This window comes from Rhinopithecus bieti, unplaced genomic scaffold (genome assembly GCF_001698545.2).
Source record: "Rhinopithecus bieti isolate Rb0 unplaced genomic scaffold, ASM169854v2 scaffold_11964, whole genome shotgun sequence".
Classification (NCBI taxonomy): domain Eukaryota; kingdom Metazoa; phylum Chordata; class Mammalia; order Primates; family Cercopithecidae; genus Rhinopithecus; species Rhinopithecus bieti.
In genome coordinates this window covers 2,777,583-2,782,647 of record NW_016807677.1, presented here as the reverse complement: position 1 = coordinate 2,782,647, position 5,065 = coordinate 2,777,583, and the positions used below count along the sequence as shown (strand labels likewise).

At 44.7% G+C, this 5,065-nt stretch overlaps 1 long non-coding RNA gene across 1 annotated transcript in view; it reads right to left on the bottom strand.

The window, feature by feature from the left end:
* LOC108536485 (uncharacterized) overlaps window positions 1–1,766 on the bottom strand; it is an 18,842-nt gene extending 17,076 nt beyond the window's left edge. The window contains exon 1 of the long non-coding RNA XR_001887526.1: window positions 1,474–1,766. This is a non-coding gene — a long non-coding RNA (uncharacterized LOC108536485). The remainder of the gene's footprint in view (window positions 1–1,473) is intronic.
* Window positions 1,767–5,065: the final 3,299 nt, after the last annotated feature.

The window sequence follows — 5,065 nt, the reverse complement described above, 5'->3', positions numbered from 1 at the left end:
AAGACCTTTAATAATATCAAAACGTAAGTTTAATAGGAAAAATATTTGTAACATATAATGGCAAAAAGTTAATTTGTTATAAGAAAAGCTCTTACAAACCATTTTTTAAAAAAAACAAAATATGAACAGCCCTATAGAATTGGCAAAGGATATAAATTAGCTATTCAAAGAAAATAGAAGTTAAAATCATCAATCCTGAAACAAGTGGTAAACCCGTAATGACTGTTGATTTGGAGTGATCTACTTATGGGAGTTCATGACACAGTCTCTCTACTTTTGCATATGATTGAAATTTTGTATAAAAAATCATCAAAGTGCATATAAAAATGCTCAACTTCACAATTAAAGAAATGAAAACTTAAAAACAGAACACTATTTTCTTCCAGCAGATTGACAAAACCTGAAAGATAATAAAGGTAGCAGGATACTAGCTCCCTCACTGTGAAGGTATAAATGTGTGCCACCTCTTTAAAAGACAAATTTGGCAATAATTATCAAAATTGTAAATGCATATATCCTTTGACCCAGAAACTGTACTTCTAGGAATTTGACCTACAAAAGCATAAACAAGTGCACAATAATAGTCAATGCAGTATTATAATAGCCAAAAATACCAACCAAACAACCTAGAAGCAACTGAAAAGTCAACAGTGACTAGAGAAGTAAATATTGACCCAGCCATGCCATGGAATTATGCAGACATTAAGAATGAAGTAGACCTATGTATACTGGTATGGAAATATCTCCAATCTGTATTAGTAAGTGAAAAAAGGAAATTATAAAAATTAACTATGATATAATTCTACGTGTAATTTTATAGAGATAGAATTATGATGTAATCACATCAAACATTTCTGGAAGAATCAGTCATATGTTGTTAGTTACCTCTCAGTGGTGAGAAGAACTCAAGAACAGGGAAGAAAATTGTTTAATTTCTGTTATCCTTTCATGCATTTGAACTCCTTTTAAAAAAAAGAAAATGGACTGGGCGCAGTGGCTCAAGCCTGTAATCCCAGCACTTTGGGAGGCCGAGACGGGCGGATCATGAGGTCAGAAGATCGAGACCATCCTGGCTAACACAGTGAAACCCCGTCTCTACCAAAAAAAAATAAAAAACTAGCAGGGCGAGGTGGTGGGCGCCCGTAGTCCCAGCTACTCGGGAGGCTGAGGCAGGAGAATGGCATGAACCCGGGAGGCGGAGCTTGCAGTGAGCTGAGATCCAGCCACTGCACTCCAGCCTGGGTGACAGAGCAAGACTTCATCTCAAAAAAAAAAAAAAAAAAAAAGGGACACCTCTTCATATCCATTATCATGGCTATTGTAAAACAACAACAACAACAAAAAATATATAGCAAGTGTTGGTGAGGCTGTGGAGAACTGGAATCCTCGTACACTGGTGGCAGGAATGCAAGATGGGACAGCCGCTGTGAAAAACAAGGTGATGGTTTCTCAGAAAATTAAAAATAAAATTACCATGCAAACCAGCAATTCCACTTCAGGGTATCTATTCAACATAATTGGAAGTGGGTTCTTTCCATTTGTACACTCCTGTTCACACCAGCATTAATGCACAATAGCTAAAACAGGGAAGAAACAAAAGTGTCTATCAACAAATGAATGGATAAGCAAAATGTGGTATATCATACAATGAAATATTATCCAGTCTTAAAAAAGAAGGAAATCCTGGTACTTACTACAACCTGGATGAACCATGAAAGCACCATACTGAGTGAAATAAACCAGCCGCAAAAGGCAAACATTGTATGATTCCACTTATGTGAGATACCTATAGTCTAAATCACAGAGGCAGAAAGTAGAATAGTGGATGTCAGGGGCTGGAGGAGAAAAGGGAAGGGGGAGTTATTGTTTAATGTGTACAGAGTTTCAGTTTTGCAGGATGAAATGAGTTACGGAGACGGATGGTGATGATGGTTACACAACATTGTGAATATATTCAATACCACTGAACTGTACACTTAAAAATGTTTAAGATGGTAAATTTTATGTATATTTTACTACAATAAAAACAATTGAAAAAAGTTCATCTACTATTTAAAACTTTCAAAATATGGTTTAAAAAATTATCTAGTGTAACCTTTCATGGTTCAGAAAAAGAAACTGAAACCCAAGAGGGGTGTGTTTTGGTTGCTATTGACAAGTTACTCTTGAATTAGCAGCTTAAAACAGTAATTTTACAGTGTTTGTAATTTTGCAGGTCAGAAATTTGGGGAGAGTTTCATAAGGCAGCTGTGACTTAGCTGCTGCAGTCGCACACGGGCTGGAACTGCAGTCATCTAAAGCCTGGGCGAGACTCGGTGTCTCACGAGGTTCATTCCCACGGCTGGCCGTTGATGTTGGCCACTGGCCGGGAGCTCAGTGGGGCATGGCCTTGAACAGGAACACCTCTCCAGCATGGCACTCTGCGGGCAACTGGATTTCCTAAATAGGGCCTGCTTTCCCCCAACGACAGTGTCCCAAGAAACTCAGGCAGAAGTTGCACAACCTTTTCCAGCCCAGCCTGAAAAGTCAGATAGCATCAATGTCACTGTCCTATATTAGTGGAGTCACAAAGCCACCTAGATTCAAGAGAAGAGGACACAGATCCACCACCACCACCTCTCACTAGGATTAGTGTTAAAGAAGTCTGTGGCCATGTTTAAAACCACTGCAGGAAGTAATTTGCCCAACAGAACAAAAAGTGGCAGAGGCCAAATTGAGAGCCCTTGAGCGCATCCTGAATGTGACCTTCCTGCCGCAGGCTCCAGCTACCCAACCAGATGGACTCCATCCTAGCAGCTGAACTCATCTAGGCCCAGTAGCTGACTCCAGGATGTTCTTCCTCAGTTCTTCCTCAGCTCCTTGTCCAGAAAGGCCCAAAAGGAGACTTTGGCCCCATTTTATGCAAGTCTCTTATTCTCTAGAGGTGTCCTCTGGGCAGACACATAGGAGCAGACAGACTTGCAAGGAATTCCTATTGTCATCCATTTATTAGTCCAGCTAAGGAACACTGGGGACTCCTGGTGATAGCTTAATTACTGAGTCATGGCCGGGCGCAGTGGCTCAAGCCTGTAATCCCAGCACTTTGGGAGGCCGAGATGGGCAGATCACGAGGTCAGGAGATCGAGACCATCCTGGCTAACACAGTGAAACCCCGTTTCTTCTAAAAAAATACAAAAAACTAGCCGGGCGAGGTGGCGGGCACCTGTAGTCCCAGCTACTTGGGAGGCTGAGGCAGGAGAATGGTGTAAACCCGGGGGGGCGGAGCTTGCAGTGAGCTGAGATCTGGCCACTGCACTCCAGCCTGGGCAGCAGAGCGAGACTCCGTCTCAACCAAAAAACAAAAAAAAAAAAATTACTGAGTCATGCCTGCCTCCCCTACCCCACTCACTCTTCCCCCTCCTCTGCCCAATTTCTCTGCTCACCCCTTTCCTTCCTCTTCAAAAGCCGTTGGCAGAAACTGTCAGGGAGTTGATCAGATTTATTCACTTTAGACTTAACAGACCTGGGACTCCTATTTCTCCTTCAAGTTCATAAGGTTTTTGATTCCATTTACAGGTTTATTCATTTTATCAGATACTCGTTTCAATTCACTTTAAACACCGGGCACGGGGAGATGGGTTCAGGGGAGATGCTCATCATTCGTTGCTGGGGCTTCTTGAGAGTTGTTGGCTGGGCCCATTCCATGTGGGCCATGGCACTTCCAGGCATGGAGTGCTTTAAAGGGACAGGACACCAAGTCTGCATATTCCAAGCAGGGTGGGACTCTCAGGTGAACTCGGTCCTAGTGGCTTGGTGCACTCCTGGGTGCCTATGGGATCCCCCAGACTGGGTGGTACTTCCATTTTCTAACTTAGCAAATGCCACCATTTCAGATCAGGAGTTTCCTTTCAGTCTAATTCCTTAGGGCTAATAGGGAAAGGCCCCATTAGTGTCTTCTTGCACAATCACAGATCAAGAGCCCCAGGCTCAGCCTCTGCTACCTGCCCATCATTATGCCCCTCCATGTATCTCAGGAGAGGATGCTGCCCCAATCCTCCTAGAGTTAAGGGGCCTCCAGGTCTCCAAGGAGAAGCAATAGGAAAAGGAGTCACTGGGGAGATCCCCTTTTCTCTTCACAGGGAGGGCCTACCAGCTGCAGAGTCACCCCACCCTGGGGTCCAGAGCCCACCCACCACCATCAGGAAACTCCTTCACACATCTTCTCTCCACCCTCTGCAGTAATTTAAGCCCATTCATTCTCCATCTGCCATCTGTCCATCATATTCTGGAAGGAAAAAGGGAAAAAAACCTGTTATTTGAAAAACATTATTAAGCCTTGTTACTCTGATTAATTCCCCCACAAAAGATGTGCCAGATTCTTCAGCATTCCTCTGATGAACATATGCCTTCTTCCCTGTCCAAACTCCCCTAAAAAAAAAAAAAACAGACCCTACCACGCCCCAGCCCTGGTATGTGGGCTGGGCCCAACCCATCCCCTGCTCCCATGTGGGCCTCTGGTTCTGGGTGGGTAAGAGACAGAGAGAGTGGCACTCAAGGACCCTTGGCCCTGGAGATGAGAACACAGGGAAATGGTGTCCAGTAGCAGGGGCCATAGGGAATAGCTGGGAGAGGCAGGACAGCCCCATGTAGCAGAGGGGTGATGTCCTGGCCAGACATCTGCTAAAAATCAATAATTGTCCTCCCTGTCTTTTACTCTCCCAGACCACCTGAACATCCCTTGGCCCTGATGGCCCTCTACAAAATTTCTTTCCATTTATTCCACCCAGAACAATTTCCTCTTGTTTGCAACCAAGAACTTGCCCTCTACTCCAAGGAACAGGAGGCCAAGACATCCTGTCCCTAGGACCTGAGCAAGCAGGTGACAGAGGAGGCTCCTGAGGTGCCAGGCCTGCCCCACAGCAGCCCTCCTGACAGCGGGGCTCCACCCCTGGGCACAGGCAAGCAGGTATGGGCACCAGAGGCCAGCACCTCACTCAGCTGCCCAGGCAACTCCATTCCCATTCCCATTCCTGTAGCTAGTCAAGCTGCTGGTGGGTTGACATTGCGACCTCACTTGTGAGGGTCC